Raw genomic sequence first — 26,892 nt, forward strand, 5'->3', positions numbered from 1 at the left:
TTTAGTACAGTTTATACAAGAAAGATAATAGGGCACTGCAATCAACACATCCTTATTTAAGGAAGAGGCCTTGGTCCTACATTTAAAAATTGGTAAATGTACACTTATGTATTTTACATTGAAATGAAACATCAGGTATATATGAGTGTTTATTTACTTTTTTAACACTTTTTTGCTTTAACTGTTGTTTTCCATTGAATGACCAATCACTAGTATCAGTGAACTGAGTAAGGCTAAAGGCATGTCATGACTTCAGGGGATTTGAAGATACTGAAACATTGAAATGCCTCATTTTCAAGGCTGCTGTGATGACCATGTAACAGATGTGCTAATTGTTAGTGTTCCTACTTCCAAGAATACTTTATTTGCATTTCACTTTTACTTTTTAAAAATTTAATAATGGTTTATATTTTTTGCCTACTAATGCCTTCTACTTGTGGCCAATAATGCTGGCTTTTTATTTATCATCGTGAAGTAAAGCTTCCTTCTGAAATTAAAGCATTGATACTTAAAGGAAAACATTAAGTAACTAATAGTCCAGGAGTTATGTGACTGGCAGATGAGTAAGGTAGTGTTTAAGTGTGGGAGACAGTAGCCTAGAGGCTAAAGGCAAGTTCTTTGACATGTATTCAAGACCACTCATGATTTGGCCTTTGTCTAACTTTTCCAGTGACCTATCTCTCCACTTTCAGTTACCTCAGACGTCATGTTGGTCAACATAGGGACAACCTTGTCTCAAGAATTGAGCCCTTACTGGATCTGGAAGGGAGTTAGTACAGAGGAGATTTGATAGCTCTAAGGACAATGCTTTTGATGGAGAAATCTTGGAGCTAATTTTTCCAACTTTGCTGACCTTGTCTGTCCGACTCACTTTTGTGTTCTATACCTGGAAGACAAAAGGCAATAAATATTTGAATAGATAAATGAATAAACAGATAAACCCAAAGTAAGAGTTACATTGCTGTACAACATAAGGCATAATCTTGAGTACCAAGCAAAAAATTCAAGAAAGATCTCTGGGGCCATGCCTTGCTGTGTGAAGAACTTTCTCTTTTTTTCTTTTACCCCCTTTTTTTTCTTTCTTAGATTTTATTTATTTATTCATGAGAGAGACACAGGCAGAGACACAGGCAGAGACACCGGCAGAGGGAGAAGCAGGCTCCTTGCAGAGAGCCTGATGCCCAGGTCGGGGGATCGTGCCCTGAGCCAAAGGCAGATGGTCAACCACTGAGATACCCATGCATCCCTTTTCTTTTCTATTCTTTTTTTTTTCTTTTTTTTTTTTCTTTTCTATTCTTAATTGTAATCTAACTAAATATGTCATGCCAGGAAGGATTGTGGTAAAGCAGTGTTTTTATCCTCTACATTTGAGTATGTAAATTGGCTTTAAACTTCATAGAAAACAATTTGACAGTATAGCTCAAAAGCCTAAGAAATATTTAAACGTTTTGAGCCAGTGATGCCAATATGGTATATATCTCAAGACATAAAAGGAAATAAAGATTTAGTTGTCAATTTTTATGCAGAGATGTCAACCCCACCATTATTTGTAGTAGGGGCAAAGAGCAATCAATTTAAGTCTGGTACTCTGAAGAGGTAGACCTAGAAATTATAAGGGCAAGGAGCAGTTAGGACACCAGTGTTACCATATGATATTTGATAGAATATTATATATTCAGCAACTGTAGTCATTTTCAGGTAAACTATAATGGAAAAGTGTCCAAGGTATGTGAAAAGTAGGAGATAAAACTTCAAATATAATGCCAATTATGTTTTAAAAAACAAATATAGTGCTTAAAATTTAATATATAGACTTTCTAGGTCATGCTAATTTTTAAAATGTTTCTGTTTCTGGGTTGTGAGATTATGGGTGATTTTTGTTTTTATATTTATCTGAATTTTTTTAGGCTTTCAATGATTAATATATTACTGCTTTTGTAATTAGAAATGTTTTTAAGTGAAAACTCTAGTTTTTATTTATATTTTTGATTTTTATTTTAGTGAATAACTAAGGTAGTAATCTGAAAGATGATCTTTTTCTTTTTTAAGAAGTTTTTTTTTTTTTTTTTTTTTTTTTTTAAGTGAACTGTAGGCCCAGTGTGGGTCTTGAATTCGTGATCCCAAGACCAAGAATCACATGGTCTACCAACTGAGCCAGGCGCCCTGAGAGGGAAGTAAATCTTGAGATAGGAATGCAATTGAGAGGCTGTAGTGGGAGACAGAAGTTCCTGCAGTGGGGCAGTGGTGAGAGGGTTGCAGAGGGCTGTAGTGACCATAAGATAGAGGGATAAAGGAAAATGAGGGCTGTAGGAAGCCCCTGTCTCTGGATGTTTAATGTAAATGTAAAGAATTTGAGGTGAAAGTTTGGCTCTTAAAAATGTATTCTTATTTGCAGAACATAAAAATTTCATGTAGTCATTAACAACTTCAGGTTCTTTTTCTTTATACTTCCTTAAATCCCGTATGTTGCTGAAGATCCTGTTTCTAACTTGTTAGGGTTAAGAAGAGATATGTGATATGACTATGAAGATAATATGTTTCTGACACGTGTCACCCCGTGGATTGCCTAGTCAGTGGACCTGGTTGTCTTGATAGGTATTAGCCAACTTGCTCGCCAACTTACGTGCAAGCACTCCTGAAGCTATAATCTTAGTGATAAAGGGCATTTCCCAAGTAAGGAAGGATAGATAATGTTTAGGTCAAATTGGAGAAATTACATGTACCTCTGGTAGCACTTCCAACAACAACAACAAAAGAGGCAGGAAAAAAAAATAACCTAACTATTCCTCCATTGCAAGACTCTGGAAAAAAGGGTCAATTAAAAATAGAAAAGAGTATCTTCCTTGATGACTCCAAATTAATTTAAATTTATATATATCTGGGGGCACCAGGGTGGCTTAGTCAGTTGGACATCCAGCTCTTGGTTTTGGCTCAGGTCATGATCTCAGAGTTGTGGGATCAAACTCTACTTCAGGCTCCACACTCAGCCTGGAGTCAGCTTGAGATTCTCTCCCTCTCCCCTTCACCCCACTTGTGCTCTCCTGCTAGAACTCTTTGTCTCTCTCTCAAATAAATAAATAAGTAAGTAAATAAATAAATAAAATCCTTAAATCTAAATGTATCTGCTTTGGAGGAGTACATTCGATTTCTTTTTAAAATCTTTTCATGATGCTCTGGACAATGAAATAATACAATGAGTGGCCTGTTCTTGTCTGTCACCTATGAGGTTCCTTATTTTCCCATAGAAGTATTGGCTGGTCTCTTCCCTTTTCTGTCTGTGAGCAACAGGTAAATTAGTGTGACCACAGTCTGACCCCTAAATCCTGGCTCCAGTTACCTAATCTAAACTCACCTGTATTCCTTTCCTGGAATCCACGTGATAATGTATGTTCCATGGGTGGATAGCAGTAACTAGAAAAGAAAAAATTGTAGCTGGATACTACTATGCTATGGCCAAGGAGAGTTGGTAGTTTTATTTATTTATTTTTTAAATATTTTATTTATTTACTCCTAACAGACAGAGAGAGGAACGGAGAGACAGGCAGAGGGAGAAGCAGGCTCCATGCAGGGAGCCTGACATGGGATTTGATCCCGGGTCTCCAGGATCACACCCCTGGCTGTAAGCGCCGCTAAACCACTGGGCCACTGGAACTGCCCAGGTTGGTAGTTTTAAGAAGCTTCATTGCTGTCCAATAGCCTTACTGCATCTGATTCTTTTGGAGATTACATAAGTAGAGATCAAGACCCCTTGGGAAGGAAAGAGTATATGAGTGACTATAATTCTGCAATTCACATCTTAGAACTGTTGTGATATGTAAATATTTTTTAGACTTACACTTTTGGGGAAAAAATATGTCAAAGGGAGTTTTCCAAGGTTATAAAACAGCACAAAAAGATTGGTTTATTTCTGTTGCTTACATGCTTTTAATCATTTAAAAAAAAGTGTTGATATGTTTTTTCATGATAAACTAAGACCCACAGGTTGCATTGTGGAATAGATAAGGAAACTTAGATGGAATGTAGAATTTAAGATAGTATCTTTTACTTGAGAAAGATTTTGATGAAAGGAAATCAACATTTGTTTATTACCTGGTACATCGTAAGTACTGGGCCATACACTTATCTCATTTAATCCTCACAACATTCCTGTAAAGCAAGTTCTTAGTTTATTTTTTTCTAAAGACTTTATTTATTTATTCATGAAAGACACAGAGAGAGATCGAGGCAGAGACATAGGCAGAGGGAGAAGCAGGCTCCATGCAGGGAGCCCGACCTGGGACTCAATCCTGGGATCCCAGGATCATGCCCTGGGCCGAAGGCAGGCGCTAATAACTGCTGAGCCACCCAGGCATCCCTACAAGTTCTTAGTTTAATCACTTGTGAGGAAACTGAGGTTCAGTGAAGTTCAGTAAACTTCTCAGGGTCACACAAAGCATTGAATAGCTGTGCCAGATATTGACCGCAGCCTGACCAATACCAAAACCCCTGTTTTTTCCTATGTATGTTTCCCTTTTAGAAAAGTTTTAGAATAAATATTGTCTGGCCTCCAGCATTTATAATACAGAAGTGTTATTCTTTAGCTGCTGAAAAAGTAGAATTGGTTTTGTCCTTGGTTTCTAGCTGTCTCCATGATCGCAGTGTGATCTTATGTAGTGACTAATGACTACAGAAGTGTACACAGAAATCTCTTGTTTTTAATTGAAAACTTACAATAAATTTCATAGATAAGAGTCAGCTATTTCAGTACTGGTGCTTGCTGATAAGTCTTAGAGAGTTTTAAGTCAATGAACTGGTGGCATAAGCCCTTCTAAATATTACATTTATCATTTTATAGAGATTAATTGGAGTGATGAAGTTTTAACAACTAGGATTTTGGAGGAACATAAGAATATTTTCTTGGGATCCCTGGGTGGCGCAGCGGTTTGGCGCCTGCCTTTGGCCCAGGGCGCGATCCTGGAGACCTGGGATCGAGTCCCATGTCGGGCTCCCGGTGCATGGAGCCTGCTTCTCCCTCTGCCTGTGTCTCTGCCTCTCTCTCTCTCTGTGTGACTATCATAAATAAATAAAAATTAAAAAAAATATATTTTCTTTCAGTGAGTTCTAAATTTAAAAAAAAAGGGAAAAATATGCTTTCTCAGTGTTATTAAATAGAAGCCCCAATTATAACATCTAATTTTCTTTTCTTCTCATTTTACTTTGTTGTGAAATATTTCAAGCATAAGCCAAAAAAAAAGAAAATAATATAATGAATATTTGTGCATCTACTACCTGGCATCATCATTCTTGGGGGAAGGGGAAGAACTAAAATTACAGATAAAGTGCCACTCCTGTGTACTTTTCCCTAATCCTATTCTCTTCCTCGGCAGAAGTAAACACTATTGTAGATTGGGTGTTTGTTGCCTTCATGCATGTTTATATGCTTTTTCTACACAGTTATTGCATCTTCACACATTATAGAGCTTTGAGGGGCATATTTTTTAACTTTATAAAAATTGAATTCGTGTTGAATGTATCCTGCAACTAGTGTTTTTTTTTTTTTTTAAAGGTTTTATTTATTTATTCATGAGAGACACAGAGAAAGAGAGAGGCAGAGACACAGGCAGAGGGAGAAGCAGGTTCCTTGCAGGGAGCCCGACGTGGAACTCGATCCCAGGTCTCCAGGATCACACCCAGGCTGCAGGTGGCGCTAAACCGCAGCACCACCAGAGCTGCCCTAACTAGTGTTTTTAATTAATAAAATATGATTATGGTATGAGGTAGAGATCGTTTTATTTTTCCTTCTAGATAACCAGTTGTCTTGCTTCTTCTGTATAGTCTTTTCCCCATTGATTTGCTGTGCTAAATTTGTAATTATATCATGGTTCCATATGTTGTGAGTTTCTTAGCTTTTTGTTCTGTTCCCTTGGTTTGACTGGGTTTGTTTTGTTTTTGCTGTTTTGTTTTTAGTTTCAGAGGTAGAATTTCGTGATTCATCAGTTGCGTGTATAACACCCAGTGCTCATTCCATCAAGTGCCTTCCTTAATGCCCATCACCCAGTTATCTTCCCCACCTCCCCTCCATCAACCCTCAGTTCACTAGTTTGACTATTTCTATACCAAACCAAAGTGTCCAAATTACTTAAGCCTATAAGTAGAGTAAGTCTCCTTACCTGGTTCTTTTTCAAAATTTTCATTGCTATTCTTGGCCTTTTCTTTTCCCATGTAAATTTTGAGATCAACCTGTCAGGTTTCATAAAAAGCCCTACTAGATTTTTTTATTGTAATTGCATTGACTATCTAGCTAAATTTAGGGAAATTGAACATCTTTATGATATCATCTTCCTATACATGAACGTGGTATTTCTTTAGAAACTTCAGGTCTTCTTTTATGTTCTTCAGTAATAATTTGTAATTTCATTCATAGAGGCCTCAGAACATTTTTTGTTAAGTTTAATTCCTAGATCCTTTATGATTTTCACTATTGTTATGAAGGTCAGTTGGTCTCCCTCTTTTCTTTCCTTCCCCACTCTTTTTCTTCTTTCCTCCTTTCTTTCTCCCTTCCTTTTTTTCTTTTCCCCTGGTACCTCTCCATTCCCATCTCATTTCTCTTGTTGTTCTCTCATCATCTAATATTTTAATTTTATGTTGTCTTTGCTGAAAGCCCTATTTAAGGTGGTGTGGTATAGAAGAAAGCCTATGAGAGTCAGAATTGCCAGAAATGAATCCTGGCTTTGTCCCTCAAAGATATGTTAACCATATCTTTATTTTTTTTTTAATTTTTTTTATTTATTTATGATAGTCATACAGAGAGAGAGAGAGAGAGAGAGAGAGGCAGAGACACAGGCACAGGGAGAAGCAGGCTCCATGCACAGGGAGCCCGACGTGGGATTCGATCCCGGGTCTCCAGGATCGCGCCCTGGGCCAAAGGCAGGCGCCAAACCGCTGCGCCACCCAGGGATCCCCTAACCATATCTTTTTTTGTGTGTTATTTGAGCCTACCTCTCCTAATCTATATAGGGAGTCATACTTTTATAGTGTCTCTCGAATGGGTTCAAATGAGATTAGATCATTTTTCCCAATTAAAATTCCACGAGAAAAAGAGTAATGTCTAGTGGAGGGGGAGTGCATTTTCTAAAATCAGACTATAGATATCTATTAAAATCAGTACTATTAAATTCTGGAATCGAGCCCCGAGTCGGGCTTTTTTGCTCAGCGGGGAGCCTGCTTCTTCCTCTCCTGCTCTGCCTGCTTGTGCTTTCCCTATCTATCTATCTCTGTGTCAAATAAATAAAGTCTTAAAAAAAAAAAAAAGAGTCGAGCATTTAATAACTGAGCTATCTAGGTGCCCCTAAAAATTAGGGATGCCTGGGTGGCTCAGCGGTTGAACATTTATTTGCCTTTGGCTCAGTGTGTGATCTTGGAGTCCCGGATCAAGTCCCACATAGGGCTTCCTGCATGGAGCCTCTGCAGGAGGCTATGTGTGTCTCTGCCTATGTGTGTCTCATGAGTAAATAAAATCTTTAAAAAAATAAAAATTATTTTTAATGCTTATGTTCTATATCACATCCCAAAAAGATGAGAAGTGGTTTATAATAAAGAATACACACACACACACACACACACACACAAGTCCCTATTAAAGACATTAAAATAAATATAGAAGATCAAGTTAAAAAAAAAGATAAAGTTTTTACAGTGATGGAAATGAAAATATGACTATTATAAAGGTTGATAAAACCATTGTGAGTAAGCCTCTCTGCTTTCAGGATGCTGTGGGTTAAAAACTTTAAAAAAAATTGGAGACATTTAACTATAGAGAACAAACAGGATTGCTGGAGGGGAGGTGTATGGGGGAATGGACTAATTGGGTGATGGGCGCATTAAGGGGAGCATTTGGTATAATGAACATTGGGTGTTATATGCAACTCATGAAACACTAAATTCTACCCCCCAAATAATAATACACTATATGTTAACTAACTTGAATTTAAGTAAAACAAAACAAAACAAAATTTAAATCAGGATGCTTTGGGAAAAAGATAAATATGATTCAGCTGTTGGGGAGTGTGTTTCCTCCTGTCATTTGTCATTAGCTTCATAAAAAATATTATTCACATAGATTTCAAGACAAAAATGGGTTTAGTGTCTCCTGCAACAGTTTTATAACAAGTTATGAGCAACTTTTTAAATGTCTTTTCTAGTGACCACTAGTAAAAACTTGAAGGGATGAGAGTATAGCTCACCAAAACTATCTTTTTCATGGGCTAAGCTACTGCTACTTGGATATTTTATAATCTATAAGGCACAGACTTAGGTTATAATCTAGAAAAGTGGTACTTTAATCAGTTTTATATTACCTTCATACTTTTGAATATTGGAATTTTTAAAAAAGATTTTATTTATTTATTCATGAGAGACACAGAGAGAGAGAGAGAGAGGCAGAGACACTAGCAGAGGGAGAAGCAGGCTCCATGCAGGGAGCCCGTTGTGGGACTCAATCCCAGGACCCTGGGATCACATCCTGAGCCAAAGGCAGATGCTCAACTGCTGAGCCACCCAGGCATCCCTCGAATATTGGAATTTTTGATGGCACCCTGAAAGCCACTAAAGCTTTTTTAAAGAGAACATTAGATAAGTGATAGTAACTACAAAGTAACCACTACTACAGTAAAAAAAAAAAAATGCCTTGTAAATTACAAAAGATTTTAAATTACTTCATTATTCAAGGGTCGCCATTAGCACTACTACCTGGGTTTCAGTAGAACTATTTACTGCTCTGATCTGCTGATAATGTTTTCTTTTGTATTCAGGAAGTAAAGTTCTCATATATCCTAATAGAGATACCATCTTTAACATGGACTTGATACTGTTTAATGCCTCTCAATTATACTTATTTGTGCTTCAGTACACTGTCATATACCAGCTCAATGCACAGTTCTTTTTGGCAGACCTTTGCCCCAATGTGTTACTAACCAGTTTGCTTTGCAGAGTTCAGTCTGCTCTCAAATATAGCTTGAATTTCCTAGGCAAGTGAGCAGTAGAGTATAGGAATCCTTTCTTGGTTTACTCCTTGCATTTGAAAGATTTATTTATGGGAAACTGAAGTTTGTTTCTTAGAGATAAGAGAGATGCTCAATTTTTGTAAGGTTTTCCCCCACAAAATTTTCCCTCTTTTGATAGAGACAGAATTTACAATCAGATATTTGTTAGCTAAAATACTTAAAATTAGACTCTGACTTAGCTTTTGTCTCTTTATCTGTAATGTCTACTATAATATCTACTTCAAGGGATTTTGAAATATATATATATATATATATTTTTTTTTTTTTTAAGATTTTATTTACTCATGAGAGACACACACAGAGGCAGAGAGGCAGAGACATAGGCAGAGGGAGAAGCAGGATCCATGCAGGGACCCCAATGTGGGACTCCATCCCGGGTCTCCAGGATCATGCCCTGGACTAAAAGCGGTGCTAAACCGCTGAGCCCCCCGGGCTGCCCACAATATATTTTTTAAATTATTGTACGTGGTTGATAATTTTTTGTTTAAGGGGGATCTAGCTGAGATACCTATCTCTAGAATTAAAAACAAATGCAGACACAAATAGAAAAGCTCTTCAGGATGAAACCAGTCTCAAACATTTTTTTCTTTAGAAGTATAAAGTACATTTTTATGTGATTTTATAATGTAAAATTTTAGACATACATTTAAGTTAGAAAAGAGTAATGAACCTTTATATACCTGTTAGCAGCTTCAGTACTAAAATTATAGTTTTGTTTTTTTTAAGATTTATTTATTTATATGAGAGGTGAGGGAGGGGCAGAAGGCAAGGGGGACAGAAACCCAAGTGGACTCCACAGGTGAGCACCCGATGTGGGCTGGATCCCACGACCCTGAGATCATGACCTGAGCCGAAACCAATAGTTAGAGGCCCAACTGACTGTACCACCCAGGTGCCCCTAAAACTAGTTTAATCTTTTCAACCATAGAAGAAGGTATAAAGTGACAGGTTCCCTCTCTTCACCCAGATGTAGCTATCAGATGTAGCAACCATTAAGTTGCTTTACACAAATGAAATTACTCTATATGTACTGTTTTGTAACAATGTTTTCATTTAGCAGTATACTTTTTTTTTTAAGATTTTATTTATTTATTCATGAGACACACACACAGAGAGAGGGGCAGAGACACAGGCAGAGGGAGAAGGCAGGCTCCATCATACGGGACTCAATCCCAGGACTCCAGGATCACTCCCTGGGCCAAAGGCAGGTGCTAAACCGGTGAGCCACTCAGGGATCCCCAGCAGTATACTTTTTTTTTAAAAAAAAAAGATTTTATTTATTTATTGATACACAGAGAGGCAGAGACACAGGCAGAGGGAGAAGCAGGCTCCATGCAGGGAATCCAACGTGGGACTCGATCCCGGGTATCCAGGATCACACCCTGGGCTGCAGGCGGCGCTAAACCGCTGTGCCACCGGAGCCACACCCCAGCAGTATACTTTTTATACATGTTTTATTTCTCTGTGAGTGCCTGTGCTTTGTGGCTGTACTGTATTTTATTATATAGCTATATAATTAATTTAGTAGAATAATGATGGGTGGTAAGGTGTTAGGTGATTTTTTTCCCTATGTTTTTTTTCCATATTATTTTCAATGAACAACTATTTTTTTTATAATGATGGAAATTAATTTGAGAACAAAATTAAAATATGAAAAATGGATTTTTATGGTTATCCATAGTCAAATTTTTCCCTTTCTTGTGCTTCCTTTAAATTTGACGTGGTGGCTGTCATTAACCACCTTCTCCCACATCCCTCCCGTGTCCTTCTCCTGTGATCATTTCAGAGTGGCACCTTTATTCAGTGTAGGAGAGATGCTTTGACTTTCAGATATGCTTTTTCTCATAAAAATGAATTGCATAGTGAGAACTTTTAAAAAAATGTCCATAACAGTTCTGTAATTTTGACATTGCTGGCATATATTTTCCTTGGTCGAGAAGAAACATTCACTCCTTTCGATTTAATCACCAGTTAAGAGTAGGGAGGTACTTCTGGAGATAAAGTTGAGATTGTTGTGTACAGCTGAATATATACACGAATGTTAGGATACTTGATAAAGACAGCTTTATTGAACTACTGAGCATCTCTCGCTGATTTTTCTGTTCAGCTCCAGAGGTTCACAAAGGTAAGAATACAACTTGGGGCCCCTTTGGTGGCCCCCCAGTTCTTGATTTCTGCTCAGGTCATGATCTCAGGGTTGTGAGGTTCAGCTCTGCATCGGGCGCCATGAGCTCAGCACAGAGTCTGCTTTCTGCCTCTCTCCTTCTCCTCACTCTCTGTCTCAAATAAATAATTAAAATCTTAAAAAAAAAAAAAAAAAGAATGCAACATATATGACATGGCAGAAATTACCTTTCAAAATGCAAAATTAACCTTGTGAATTTTGGTATAACAGTTCTCGTGTAGTTGCAAATTTAGGAAAAAAAGTATTGTTTATAACATATTTCTCTTGGGATAGTGAAGATTCATTGTGATGGTTTTAGCAAAGAATATGCTTTTGTGAATAACCAAATACATTGAATCATACCAATTAGTGATTCAAATCACTAATATAACTCTATTAAGTTAAATCTACCATACAAAACACAGATATTGCAGAGACTGAAATTTCAGACATTTTTGGATATCAGTCCTCAGTTAAGGGCAAGTTAATTGCTTTTACCAAACCACATCTTTTTCAAATTTGTAAAAGAAATGAATGAGATTTGTATTTCACTTTAGTTTCCCAGTGAAGCTTTAAGAATGAGAAGGTAAATGTCTTCTTGGTCTGAGAGAGAGGACTTCCTTTAAACTCAAATGAGCATGTTCAAAATGACCCTCTCTGTTTCTCCTCCTCCCCATTCTTAGCCACTGTATTTCTCAGATTTTAAGCAAAATTAGTCTTCTCATCATGGAAACTGTGAACATTCATTAACAACTGGGTTTCACTTTGAAATTTATACAGCAAACACCAAAGAAGGAATTGTTGTTATAATCCATGGGAGTCTTGAGATTGACGTCAAAACACCAGTACAGCTGTATAAGCAGTGGCAAGAGTATTTTTAACATCCCTGTTAGATCATCTTTTGACCTTTCTTTTTATGCTTTCTCTTGTTCCACTAAATAGTTAAAGAGAGAAAAAGAGACAGAGAGAGAAAAGAAAAACTATATAACATAGTTTTCTACCCAGGCTGTACGGATGTTCTTTAAATTACACCTGTACAGTCCTTTTCTTGATTCTCTTCCCCTAGTATCTTTCCTTCTCTTTTCCTATAGTGTTCTAAACTTTGCTGCTGCAGTGGACTTTTTTGAATTGGTAGTGGACGGAGGGCGACTGTTTTTGTAACAGTTTATTTTTCAGAATGGGGTTAGATTTAAAGAAAAATTAAAAAGCTAGTATAGAGAGGAACAGGTACTTCATACTTGCACTCAGAGTCCTCTGTTATTAATATATTACCTTAGAATGATACTTCTGTTAAAATTAATGACTGAGTTTTAATACATCAATATTTATTAAGTCCAGAGTTTATTCTGATTTCCTTAGTTTTTACCTATTGTCCTTCTTCTGTTCCAGGATCCCATGCAGAATACCACATCTCATTTAGCTGTCATGTCTCCCTGGGCTCCTCTCAGCTGTGACAGTTTCTTAGACTTGTTTTTGATGATCTTGACAGTTTTTGAGGAGTACTGGTCAGGTATTTTATAATAGTCTCTACATTGAAATTTGTCTGTTTTCCTCATGATGAGACTGGAGTTATGAGTTGTTGGAAGGAAGATCACAGAGGAATAGTGCCATTTTCATCACATCATATCAAGGTAGTACTGTCGATATAGTTTATGACTATTGATGACCTTGATCTACCTGGCCAAAGTGGTGTTCATCAGGTTCCTTTGCTGTGTGTGGAGTGTTGTAATGTCCTGATAAGAATATCCTAGTTAAGTGAATTGCTTTGGTAATTGCTTGGGCTTTAGATATTGAAGTAAGCCAGCATATTGATATAGTGCTCATCAAAATGTTAAATATTTTTTTAAATAACATGTTCAGAGCTAAGAATTAAAATTTTACAATGCTCAGCATTTCAAGCTTTATTTTTGAAATAAAAGTTTATTTTTCTGTGGAATTCTGAAGATTTTATGTTTAAAGCAACAACTTAGGTTTTATAATTTAGGTAGGGAGTTAGAGAAATTAGTCAACTTATCAGCTATTTATGGACTTAAAGATGCCAGGGTGGCTCAATCAGTTAAACATCCTACTCTTGGTTTTTGGCTCAAGTTATGATCTCAGGGTCCTGAGATCAAGCCCCACAGCAGGCTCCCTGTGGAGTTGGCTTGTCTCTCTCCTTCCCCCTCTGTCCCTCCCCACCACTGGAGGTTGCCCACACACTCTTGTGTACTCAGTCTTTTTAATTTTGGTTTTTTAGTGGGTGTGAATGGCCATCTTATTGTATTTTTTATATGCATTTCCCTTAATCATACTGAGGACTTTTCATGTGCTTTTTGCCATTTGTTTTCTTTTGTGAAGTGTCTGTTCAAATCTTTTAAAAAATTAGCTTTTCTTCTTACTACTGAGATGTAAGTTAGGAATCCTTTATCGGGTATGTGTTTTGAAAATATTTCTCCTAGTTTGTGCCATGTCTTTTTATTTCCTTAACAATGTCTTTAAAAGAATAAAAGTTTTAAATTTTGACTAAGTTCAAATTGTCAACATCTGTAAAACAAAACAAAACAAATCACACACACAAAAAAAACAATAAAGTTTTTACTTTTTGGGTCCTACCTGAAAAATTTTGACCTAACTCTTAAGTCAAGGTTGCAAGAATTTAGTCCTAATTTTTTCTAGAAGTTCTGTAGTTTTTCTCTTATTGTTAGTCCCATGATATATATCAAGTTAACATTTGTATATGGTATGAGGTAAGGATTAAGGTCTATTTGTGTGTGTTTGTTTTGGCATATGCTCCAGGGTTTTTTTTTTTTTTTTTAGATTTTTTAAAATTTATTTTTTCATGAGAGACACAGAGAGGCAGAGACACAGGCAGAGGGAGAAGCAGGATCCACGCAGGGAGCCCGACGTGGGACTTGATCCTGGGTCTCTAGGATCACCCCTGGGCCAAAGGCGGTGCTAAGCCGCTGAACCACCCGGGCTGCCCTCCAGGGATATTTGTAGAAAAGACTATTCCTGTTAAATTACATTGCCACTTTTGTTTAAAAAAAAAAAAAAAAAAAAATCAATCCTCTACACATGGTTCTATTTATGCTCTCTATATTGTGTTCTTCTGATAAATATACCTATCTTTATGTCATGAGTATCGTAGCTTTATCTTAAATCTTAGAAACAAGATAGTATAAGCCTTCCAATTTTGTTGTTTTCTGAAAAAAGTGTCTTGGCTTTTTTAGAGTCTTTGTATTGAATGGATCTGAATTTGAGAATCTACATGTCAGTTTGTATTTTTTTTTAAATGCTGTGATTTTTGAGGATGATTGTGTCAAATATAGGTTTGGGAGGTTAGGGAGAATCAGTATCTTAACAGTGTGAGTCTTCTAATTCATGAACATAATCTCACTGTATGTATTGAAGTCTTATTTCTCTCAAAAAATTCTGTAGTTTTCGATGTATAGGTCTTGCACGTCTAATTCAGCTCTGTATTTTTCATATGTTTTGATGAAATGGTAATTAAAAGTTGTTAATTTTTGCTAGTATATAGAAATATTATTGCTTTTTGTATATTATCTTATGTATTATTATCTTGCTAAACATTCTCTTTTTTTAAAATATAGATTTCTGGGCACCTGGGTGGCTCAGTGGTTAAGCGTCTGCCTTTGGCTCAGGGCGTGATCCTGGGGTCCGGGATCGAGTCCCACATCGGGCTCCCTGCAAGGAGCCTGCTTCTCCCTCTGCCTGTGTCTCTACCTGTCTCTCTGCCTGTCTCTCTGTGTGTCCATGAATAAATAAAATCTTAAAAAAAATATATATATATATATATATTTCTTTGGATCTTTTACAAAGATGATCATGTCATCTGTGGTTAAAGACAATAATATTTTTTTCTTTTCCGTCTCTAAGCCTTTTATATATTTACTTTATTGTCTTATCTCTGGCTAACATGTTAAATAGAAATTGTGAACAAAGACACCTAGACATCCTGCCTTATTCTCAATCGTAGAGGGAAGGTATTTAATTTGTTATCATTAAATGTGATGTTATCTGTGCCTTTTATCAGTTTTGGGAAGTTATCTTCTTAGTTTGTGAGATATTTTATTATTAACAGGTATTGAATTTTGTAAAATGCTTTTTCAGCATCTATTGAAATGACCATATGGTGGTGGTTTTTTTGACTGGTGGTATGGTGAATTACATTGAATGTTTAATGTTGACCCAACCTTGCATTCCTGGGATAAATCCCATTTGGTCATTATGTATTATTCTTTCTATGTATTGATAGATTTGGTTCACTAGTATTTTTTTTTTTTAAAGTTTTTATTTATTTATTCATAGACAGAGAGAGAGAGAGAGGCAGAGACACAGGGAGAGGGAGAAGCAGGCTCCATGCAGGGAGCCCGATGTGGGACTTGATCCCGGGTCTCCAGGATCACACCCCAGGCTGCAGGCGGCGCCAAACCGCTGTGCTACCAGGGCTGCCCGGTTCACTAGTATTTTGATGAAGATTTTTACATCTGTATTCATGAGGGATATTGGTTTTCGTTTTCGTTTTCTTTTCTTTTTTTTAAGATTTTATTTATTCATGTGAGAGAGAGAGAGAGAGAGGCAGAGACACAGGCAGAGGGAGAAGCAGGCTCCATGCAGGGAGCCCAACATGGGACTTGATCCCAGGTCTCCAGGATCATGCCCTGGGCCTAAGGCAGCACTAAACTGCTGAGCCACCCAGGCTGCCCCGGTTTTTGTTTTCTTATAATGTCATTGCCTTGTTTTGATATTGAGTGTAATGTTGGCCTCAGACAATGAATTGGGAAGTGTCATGTGTTTTCAGAAAGAGTAAGTAGGATGTTATTATCTCTTCCTTTAAATGTTTGTGACAATCATCATGAAGTCATCTGAGCCTGGAGTTTTCCTTGTGGGAATGTTTTTAACCAAAAATCTAAGTCACTACCTAAGAGCACCTACTATTCTGACTTTCTAGCATCATATACTAGTTACTCTATAACTTCTTTATTTTGAACTTTTTAAAAAAATTTTTATTTATTTATGATAGCCACACAGAGAGAGAGATAGTGAGAGAGAGAGAGAGAGAGGCAGAGACATAGGCAGAGGGAGAAGCAGGCTCCATGCACCGGGAGCCCGACGTGGGATTCGATCCCGGGTCTCCAGGATCGCATCCCGGGCCAAAGGCAGGCACCAAAACCGCTGCGCCACCCAGGGATCCCCTAACTTCTTTATTTTGGAATAATTTTAGATTTACAGAAAAGATGTAAAGATAGTGTTGGAACTCCATATACCTTACACCTAGTTATCTTCATTGTTAACATCTTGCATTACTATGGTTCATCTGTCAAACTAAGAAACTGACATTGGTATTAACTAAACTAGAGACTTTATTTGTATCTCTTCAGTTTTTGCATTAATGATCTCTATTTGTTCCAGGGTCCAATTCAGAATTCCACATTGCTTCCTGTTTGTGAAAGTTTCTTAGGCTCGCCTTGTTTTTTATGACTGTAACAGATTTGAGGAGTACTGACCAGTGATTTTTTAGAATTTCCCATAGTCTGGTTTTGCTGCTGTTTATTATTATTAGGGTTATGTATTTTTTGGAAGAATACGACAGAGATGAAGTCCTCTTTCATTTTGTGTCAGGGGTATATTATGTCTATATGATCATCCATATGACATCATTGGTGATATTAACTTTGATGACTTGGCTAAGATAGTGTATGCCAGGTTTCTCCCATCTAAAGTGACTCTTTCTCTCTCCCATACTTTTCTTTTTTCTTTTTTTAAAGATTTTATTTATTCATGAAAGACACAGAGAGAGAAAGAGGGGGGCGGGGCAAAGACACAGGCAGAGGGAAAAGCAGGCTCCATGCAGGGAGCCCGACGTGGGACTCGATCCCGGGTCTCCAGGATCATGCCCTGGGCTGAAGGCAGGTGGTAAACCGCTGAGCCACCCAGCCCCCCCCCCCCCCCTTCTTTAGAAGCAATATCCAATCCACACTTAGGGGAGCGAGGAGGTATCTACATATATGATTTAGAATTCTTCTGTAAGGAAGATTTTTGTGTCTTCCTGTTTAGTTATTTAATTACTTATATCAGTGTGGACTAGTGTTTATTTTATATTTTGAATTCTACTGCAATACTATGTTTTTATTTTGTTGCTCATATTGTTCCAGCTTTGACCATTGGAAAAGCTTTTAGGTTGGCACTTGCTGCTATCTTTTTCGTTTTTTGAGTACTTCCTTATTTTCTGTTACTCTGAGATGCTCATTTTGCTCTAGTTGTAGCCATTTTCCCAAGGAGCTATGATTCCTTTTATAGGAGAATGGTATTTAGAATCCAAACTATGGGTACTGGGTATGCTCATGGCTGTTGGGGTGCCATTGCTTTTAAGCCCTCTCAAGCAATACAGCTAGGTAATATATGTATATATAGATGATATATGTATATATACCCAGGTATACACACATATCCATAATTGTTTTTATATCCATTTGTAAATATATTACGCAAGAGTTCTTACTGGTATATCTGATTTTAATCCAGTACCATTGGGCTCACTCTAGTCTTCCTTTCTTGTTTTTGTGTGAATTTCACAATGAGAAACCTGGTTCCAACCATATATTATCCATTTACTTATTTGTTCAGCTCCAGTATACATGAGAAGCTATTTCAGAACTGTTAACCTACCTGTGTGCCCATGAGAAACAAACCTTCCGATTAGAGTCCAGGGTTTATTTTTGTTGTTAGCCTTACAATTTCTAGTCAGAACATCACTTTCCAAAGTTAATTAGGTCAGCTCATTTTCTCCCCACCCTTTCAGTGCAGTTATGTCATAATTTTTCATGCAGTTAGATTCATTTATCACAGTTCTACATTCCATCGTGGAGTCTTCCAACATTTTGGTTGATGGATTTTTGTTGTTATTTGGCCAGCATTCATAGAAACTCACTCTTCAGAATGTGTAGTTCTGTGGTTTCTAACTTAAGAGTAGAATCATGTATCCACACCTCTATTATTGCACGGAGAAGATCTGTACTCTAAATGTGTCCCTCTACATCCCCTTAGTAGCAAGTACTCTCCTCTCTGCTAATCGTAACTAGTAATAGCAGTCCCTAGTAACTGCTAATCTGTTTGTCTAATTTGTTTTTAATTTTGCATTTTCCTGGGTGTCCTGTGAATATAATGTTATGAAAATCTTTGGATTTTGCATCTGACTCCTTTGACATAGTAAAATGCATTTAAGATTTATCCATATTGAAAAAAAAAGATTTATCCATATTGTGTGAAATGATATTTCATTCTTTTTATTTTTTTAAAGAATCATTATGTTTATTACCATCTTTATTTCTCTATCCTTTTTTTTTTTTTTTTTTAAGATTTATCTATTCATGAGAGACACAGAGAGAGAAACAGAGACACAGGCAGAGGGGAAGCAGGCTCCATGCAGGGAGCCCAATGGGGGACTCGATCCCGGGACTCCAGGATCATGCCCTGGGCTGAAGGCAGGCGCAAAACCGCTGAGCCACCCAGGCATCCCTATTTCATTCTTTTTAAATGTTGAATAATATTCCATGTATCAGTGAATCATAGTTTATCCATTCCCCCACTGAAGGACATTCTGGTTACTTCCAGTGTTTATTAGCACTGATAAGTTAGTAAACCTGCTATAAACATCACAAATATTTTTCTTTGGACATAAATTTTCACATCATTTGGGCAAAATACCTTAGCATGCAATTTCTGGGTCACATGGTTGTATGGTAACTTGTATCACTGATTCTCTTATTAAATACTTAGAAATCATAAATTCAATGAATTTGTACTTAGTCCAGGGAAAGCATTAAAATCATTAGTCTCTAGTTAATAAACCTAAAGATCTACCCATCTATCTAACCCTTTGGTTCTTCTTCTTTTTTTGTTTATTTTTTACAAACCGCATTCACCAAGGTGTGGTTCCATGGAACTAATTCTTCATAGATCACTGACTGTGACTGAGGTTCTGTGAAGTTGTTTAGAAATTCACAGAACCCTAGGCTATAATTTAAGCGAGTGCAATGATTACTGGGTTTTCACTTAAAATTAGATATATTCAGATGTTTTAGGGAATATGTTTTATCAAACAAAGAATATGTTTGTTATTCATTAGTAATCTACTGATCCCATAAATTACGTGTGTGCAAATTGTCAAATTGGGTTGGAGCTTCAGGAAAGGAAAATAGAGGCTAACGAGTCTTCTTAGGGTGACAGTGCCTTTGTTAGAGAGCAGTATTTGAGGCAAATTACTGTTTTAGCAAAATTACATGGCTTGCAGGGATTAAATTGAATGAGTATGTGTCTCTGTCCCTCCCTCATTGTACTGTAAGTGGCAGGGATGCAAGTTAACAGAGTGCCAGACATCATAATGCCTGGGGCATAGTTAGAGACCAGGGAAGATTTAACAATAATCAAACACAGACAAAGTAGCATGAAGAAATTTCAATCCTCCCAGCCTTGCTTATAAACTTAATTAGGCTTATTGGGGCAGAAAGTATTTTTCCTCCTTTCATTTTTTTATCTTTTCTCCTCCATCCCCACCTCCTGTCCCAGATTATCATTGAAGGGGTCAAACTAGCAACAAAAGGATATATATATATATATATTTTTTTTGTAAATCTTAATTTATTTGGTTGATTTTCTTTTGGGGAAAGGGGCAGGAGCAGTAACAACATTTTAAGATATTTGAGGAACTCCATTTTTCATAGAGACACTATGTTTTTCTAAAAATCATACTTTATTCACGAAATTCTAAAGAAAACTAATTTTTGTGTCTCTACAATTAGACCCTTTACAAGTATATTTAATTTTGTGGGAGCTGCTTGGCCTCCTCCCTTAAAAAAACTTGTCAGCTAAATCTTTGCTTTCTTTATCATTTAAGTATTTTTGTGGTGTAACCTGGAGTCGTGTTCATGGATGCTGTTCTGTGCCTTTTTCCTTTGGCAGCACAGTGTTGGGCTTCGGATGATGATGGTAGACGACTGGGGGTGGGAGAAGAGGTGGGGTTTCTTCATATCATCCCTCTTGTGGGCAGTAAAATCATCCAGCAAATGCCTTTCCAAGGATGTCGAGTGTATATATAAAGGAGAAGCCTAAGGTTGCTAAGGGAGTGGTGTTTTGGTGAGGATTTCATTCTTTTGCTCCATGGAAACAAGCCTTTTTGAGCTCTTACTTGTCTGCTGATTTGTCTGGTGATCCAGGTAATCTATAGCAGTCTTTGTTTTCTCGGTGGTGTATGAAATGTAGCAAAATGGTAGAAAAATAGCTTCAGTGAAAGGGATGTACCTATCACAGAGGAGCAAGATAGAAAAGGAAGAGGATATCTTTACATTATTCATTATTCTTAAAATAGCTTTTAAGATTTTTTCATGTTTTAAAAAACCTGATTTGACTTAAAGGAAGAAAATTTCTAGTTTTGATAATCTGTGCTTTAATTGCTTAGCTTGAGAACAAAGGTTTTAACAACCAGCATTGCAAGGATATTTGTATTCAAAAGGATAGGAAGCAGCATCCTTTTTTTTACCTTTTTTAGAACTGAATTGACATAACTTCTCTTGAATCTTAGCTAGGGACTTTGATTTATTATTCTGTAAATTGTGATTTAATTATCTGAAGCTTCAGGATGGTGGTTTTCCTTTGATACCCAAGGGACCTCGGATGGGGTATGGGAGGACAGGGATTAATCCTACGGTGGGGGGAAGGGAATGTTTTTATAGGGTAATCTTCATGATTGTTTTTTCATTTGAAACTAAAATGAAACATACAGTCATTTGAAAAAGGTGATATCCATGGTGCCAAATATTCTTAGCAATTTGAATTATTTTATCCTTTGTTTGGTTTGTGGTATTTTTGCCTTTGTCAGCTAAAATGTTGGTTATAAATATGAAGAAGCTGCCGGATTGCTATGTGATGGCATTGGAATTGCCTTCTGCTTTTTTTTTTTTTTTCCTGCATTCATATCTGTGAATACAAGAGAAGAGGCATGAATGTGAAAAGAAGTGGTATAAAATGCTGCAGGCTTTTTTGTTTCATCCTGAATGTGTTTTTCATGGTGGAAGTTATTTTCTTGTAGACAGAAAGATCCAGGACCATAGTTTACGACACCAAAAAGTGTTTAGCACTACAGATGCCTCTATTTAGAAAAGACAGCCTGAAATTATTTTCAAGCATAACGCTGAAGCTTTCATTTAATTTGATCATCTCCATCATGGTGATATGAGTGATCCTACTGTTTGCCACATTTTGACAGCTGGTTGACTTAGAATATTAACAAATTAACAATTACTTATTGAATGTTTATATTACGGTCTGTGCTTTAGATACATATAGGATTTATAGTGAAGGGTGTAAAAACACTCATGCCTATGATGTACTATTTTTGGTGCTAGGGTATGAGTACTGGTTATATACTCCTGTACTAACATGTTGGTATTTTACATAAGCTGCTGCTACATTTAATCCTCATAACAACCCAGTTACAAAATTACGACTGTCCCTTTTTTTAGATGAGGAAATTTATATTTTGAGAGGTTAAGTAATACAAACAAAACCATGAAGCCCAGGCCAGTCAAATCCCACAACTCTTTCCACTGTTTCCATATAAGCAGATTAAAACATTTTATCACAATTATTTGACATCAGAAAGAGTGATGGCAATGGAGATAACAGGACATAGGGATCCTAATCTCTGCCAAGCCCTGGGTGATTCTGTAAATTATTTAACATCATCTGTCAAGTGTAAGACTGGAATAAGTTACCTTAAACTTCCACTCTAACATTATATGATTGTATTCAGTGTAAGAGATTTTTCATGTGTGCCTTATGGAAACAAGTCTCATTAATGTGTTATAATTTGTACCACATTCTAACAGTATAAATTTATTTATTAAGATCATTATTGCCTGTTGTCTCCCTCTTCCCTTTACTCCAAATATATTGCAAGGACCTAGATTAGTGCTTGGCTACGGAGTATGTAGTAATAAATTAATTTATTGAATAAAGGAATGAATGAATGAATACTAGACCTGTGTAGTACATTGATAAAATATATAAATGACTTTGTACTTTTTAATACCAGCACATTCTGTTGGGGCTAAAATTATTTTATTATTACAATGATCTTTTGAAGAATTAAATAGTGTGAGGATCTTGAAAGATCCTACAAAATAATTTTTATAGAGAACCTACAAAATAATCAAATTTAGGCAAGTAAACTTAAGTTTGCTGAAATTTCTTTTTTTTTTAAAGGAAGAGTTTCTTTCTTTTTTTTTTTTTTACAGATTATTTATTTATTTATTCATGACAGACAGAGAGAGAGGGAGAGAGAGAGAGCGGCAGAGACACAGGCAGAGGGAGAAGCAGGCTCCATGCAGGGAGCCCAATGTGGGACTGGATCCCGGGTCTCCAGGATCACACCCTGGGCTGAAGGCGGCGCTAAACCGCTGAGCCACCAGGGCTGCCCAAGTTTGCTGAAATTTCTTGATGCAAAATTATTGTTAGTATAGAACTTGATGACCATAGGCTTACTTGATATTATATTTTAAAATAACTTTAAAGTACTAAAAAGCATTATTGGATGATTCCACATAAGCAAACACAGCAAAGTTCCTTTTTGGTTTATCCTTTAATTTATACTCTCAAATGCTATTAGTTTACAATGGGTAGAAAATATTTAGACCATTGAGTCTTTTACTTAAGATATTTCTTGGAGGCCGCCTGGGTGGCTCAGTCAGTTAAATGTCTGCCTTCAGCTCAGGTCATGATCCCAGGGGCCCAGAATGGAGCCCTGCATCAGGCTCCCTGCTAGCAGGAATCTGCTTCTCTCTCTCCCCCCTTCCCTCTCTCCTGGTTGTGCCTGTGCTCATGCACACCTGTGTGTGCGTGCGCTCTCTCTCTCTCTCTCACACTCTTGCAAAAATACATTTTAAAAAGTCAAAACCTTTAAAAAAAAGATATTTCTTGAAGTATGATAATGTTTACTGGTAGTTATGGTTCATTTGAACATTAATTAGGCTTTTGAGATTTTAACAGTTTATTTTTATAATAGTATAATGAACTGTATATGCTTAAAGTACACAGTTTGATAGGTTTTGAGTTTTGCATACCACAGGGAAACTTTCTGCTACAATTAAGACAGTAAACATATTCCTCACCTAAAAAGTTTCTTTGTGCCTTTTACAATTCTTTTTGAATCCTTCCCACCCATCCCCAGCTACCACTGTTACTGTCATTATGGATTAGTTTGCATTTTTTTGAGCTTTTGTATCATTGGAATCTTATGGTATATGTTCTTTTTTGTTTGACTTTTAAAATTCTGCATAATTACTTTGAGATTTGTCCATGTTGTGTATATCAGTAGTTCATACCTTTTTATTGCTGAGTAATTCAACATATGGATAGCTCTAATTTGTTTATCCATTTATGTTGATAGTCATTTGGTTGTTTCAAGTTTTAGACTATTAAGAATAGATTTACTTTGGACATATGTCTTTGTAGGGACATATGTTTTCATTTCACCTAGGATTAGAATGGCTGGATCATGTGGAAGGAGTCTATTTAACTTTTTAAAGAACTGCCAAATTGTTGAAGTGAGTGTATTGTATTAAGTTTTTACCAGCAATATTCCAATTGCTCCATAGCCTCACCAATATTTGGTATTGTCAGTCTTTTAAATTTTATTCACGTTAGTGGGTGTATAATGACGTCATATTGTAGTTTTTATGTGCATTTCATCTAATGACCAGTAATGTTAAGCATCTTTCCATTCGTTTATTACCATTCATGCGTTTTTCTTTCATGAGTTGTCTGTTCAAGTCTTGTTTTTAGTTATGCTTTTTATTATTGAGTTCTAAGAGTTCATTATATATTCTGGATCTGAGTCCATTATTCGATATTTGATTTAGAAATATTTTGTTCCAGTCTTTGATTTGTCTTTTCATTCTTTTAGTATTCCCTTTCTCCTTTTTTTTAAAAATAGCTTTATTGATAATATAGTTCACATTTCAAAGCTTTTAACTTTGAGCTCCAGTCTGTCAGGTTTTCCTTTTATGGATTGTGCTTTTGGTATATCTAAGAAGTATTTTCCTAATCAGTATTTTCTCCTGTGTTTGCTTTTTTTTTTTTTAATTAAAGATTTTATTTATTTATTCATGAGAGACATGGAGAGAGAGAGGCAGAGACACAGGCAGAGGGAGAAGCAGGCTTCACACAGGGAGCCTGACATGGGACTCGATCCCAGGACTCCAGGATCACGCCCTGGGCCGAAGGCAGGCACTCAACCACGGAGCCATCCAGGGATCCCCTGTGTTTGCTTTTAGAAGTTTTATAGCTTCAATGTTACTTTTAGTCTGGGATACATTGTGAAGTAATTTTTTTATATAGTGTGAGGTATAAATTGAAGTGTAGTTTTTGTTTTTTTTTTATATGGATATCCAAATATTCCAGCACCATTTTTTGAAAAAAACTGATCTGCTTTTGCACCTTTGTCAAAAATCAGTTGTTCATATATATAGAGGTCTCTATTCTAGTGATCTGCTTGTCTTTCTTGGTGCCAATACCACACTGTGTTGACTATTATTGCTTTCTAATAAGTCCTAAAATCAGATAGAGTTGGTCTTCTAGTTATATTCTTTTTCAAAGTTGTTGGTCTTCCAGGCCCTTTGCATTTCCATATGAACTTCAGAATCAGTTTATTCATTTCTGGAAAAAAGCCTGTTGGGATTTTGATTGGAATTGCATTGAATCTATAGATCAATTTGTGGATGAATGACATTTTAACAGTACTGGGATTTCCAGTCCATAAACATTTACTTCTTCCTTTCCAATATGGGTGCATTGTATTTCTTTTTTTTTTGCCTTACTGCACTAGCTGTAAGAATAGTACAGTGTGGAGTAAAAGTGATGAGGGGGGACATCTTTGTCCTGTTCTTGATCCTAGAGGAAAAGCCTTCTATTCTTCACCATAAGTGTGATATCAGCTGTAGAGTTTTGTAAATGCCAGCAATGAGATTAGGTTTTTTATGAGTATTTATAGCTATAAGAACTAGAAATATGATTGATAGTACTCTTCAAATTAAGCAAAAAAAATTTTAATTTACGAAACACCATATTTACATTTTTAAAGAACAAAGACTTTCAGTATTTTGCAATATGTTAATATTCTTTTTAACAATGAAATCTACCACTGCCAAACTTCTGGCACTGCAAGAGAAGTTACAAGTAAACAATTTCTTAGTATCTTTTCTGCTCTGTAATAGTTGTGACATAAATTTATAAGAACATGATGAGGAAGTAGAAACTATAGGTATATAATATAAACTTTGAAATACAGTTTACCCTTCAAAAACATGGGGGTTTGGGGTGCTAACACTTACTCTGTACTGTTGGAAATCATGTATAATATTTGACTCCCCCAAACTTAACTATTCATGACCTCCTGTTGACTGAAGCCTTATGGGTAACATAGTCTATTAACACCTGTTTTGTATGATTTATGTATTATATACTGTGTTCTTACAAGAAAGTAAGCAAGAGAAAATGTTACTAAGAACATGGTAAGGAAAAAAACATTTACAGAGCTGTATTGTATTTATAAAAAAAAAAAAAAAAAAAAGAATTTTGGGTTCCTGGATGGCTCAGTTGGTTGACTGTCTGACCCTTGATTATGAATCAGGTCATGATCTCAGGGTTGTGAGTCAATCCCCAAGTTGGGGGTCCTGTGCTCAGTGGGGAGTCTGCTTGAGATTCTCTCTCTCCCTCTTCCATCCTGCATGCATGTGCTTGCTCTTTCAAATAAATTAATCTTTTAAAAAATCCACAAGAGAGTAAACTTGTGCAGTTCAAACTCATGTTCAAGGATCAGCTGTAATAAACTTTTTTTGCATTTGCTTATGGATTTTTTTATTTCATAAAAATCAGTAAGGAGTAAAATCACATTATTTATTATAAGAGATTTTTAAAATTTTTATTTATTTATTCATGAGAGACACACAGGCAGAGACACAGGCAGAGGGAGAAGCAGGCTCCATGCAGGGAACCCGACATGGGACTCGATCCCGGGTCTCCAGGATCAGGCCCTGGGCTGAAGGTGGCACTAAACTGCTGAGCCACCCGGGCTGCCCAAATCACATTACTTTAGAAATGTCTTTCAGATTTAGTCTAGTCCTTACATTTTATAGATGACGTTAAACGACTGTCGGGGCAATTGCACCTACTCTCATGAACACTGCTGTCCTCCAAATCTGAATTTCCAGACCAGTCTCTTCTCTGAACTCAAGTCCTTCGTAGACATGTCTATTATAGTGTCCTTTAGGTACCTTGACACACGTAAAACTGCTTCTTACCCAAACTTGCCCTGTATTTCTTTCCATGGTGATTGGCACATTCAACTGTTTTGTCAACCAAATCAAAATCCTGGGAGTTAGTCTTCCACTCCTCCTTTTCTAGGTCTGCTGGAGGTTCAGTGCTTATTTCTGTAATATTATTTTTTGTATTTATTCCTTTCTCTTTATTGCCTTTGATATTGTTGAGATCCTTATCAGTTTAGAAATTTGTAGTATTAGTATTTTCTAATTGGCTTCCCTGGGCCACAATTTCATTCATTTTGTTTCCAGGAGGCTATTTCTAAAATACATACTGGATCATGGTACTGCCTGGCTTAAAATCTGTCAGTGT

General features: G+C 36.5%; 1 protein-coding gene and 1 long non-coding RNA gene across 11 annotated transcripts in view; one reads left to right on the forward strand and one right to left on the reverse strand.

The window, feature by feature from the left end:
* Positions 1-26,892, forward strand: part of ARHGEF12 (Rho guanine nucleotide exchange factor 12) — a 151,388-nt gene that overhangs the window by 22,216 nt on the left and 102,280 nt on the right. For 2 of the 10 annotated variants that reach the window (XM_072822388.1, XM_072822390.1), the window contains exon 1: positions 20,390-20,420. The exons of the other annotated variants lie outside the window; for them this stretch is intronic. The gene's annotated coding sequence lies outside the window, so the exon portion shown is untranslated. Of the gene's footprint in view, positions 1-20,389; positions 20,421-26,892 lie in introns of those variants that run through there. 10 annotated transcript variants of the gene reach the window in all.
* Positions 753-18,007, reverse strand: LOC140631123 (uncharacterized). Its single transcript, XR_012028776.1, has 3 exons — positions 17,875-18,007; positions 3,353-3,411; positions 753-886 (listed from the first exon to the last, which is right to left on the reverse strand). It is a non-coding gene; the product is annotated as an uncharacterized lncRNA (long non-coding RNA).

This window comes from Canis lupus, chromosome 3, assembly GCF_048164855.1.
Source record: "Canis lupus baileyi chromosome 3, mCanLup2.hap1, whole genome shotgun sequence".
NCBI lineage: Eukaryota > Metazoa > Chordata > Mammalia > Carnivora > Canidae > Canis > Canis lupus.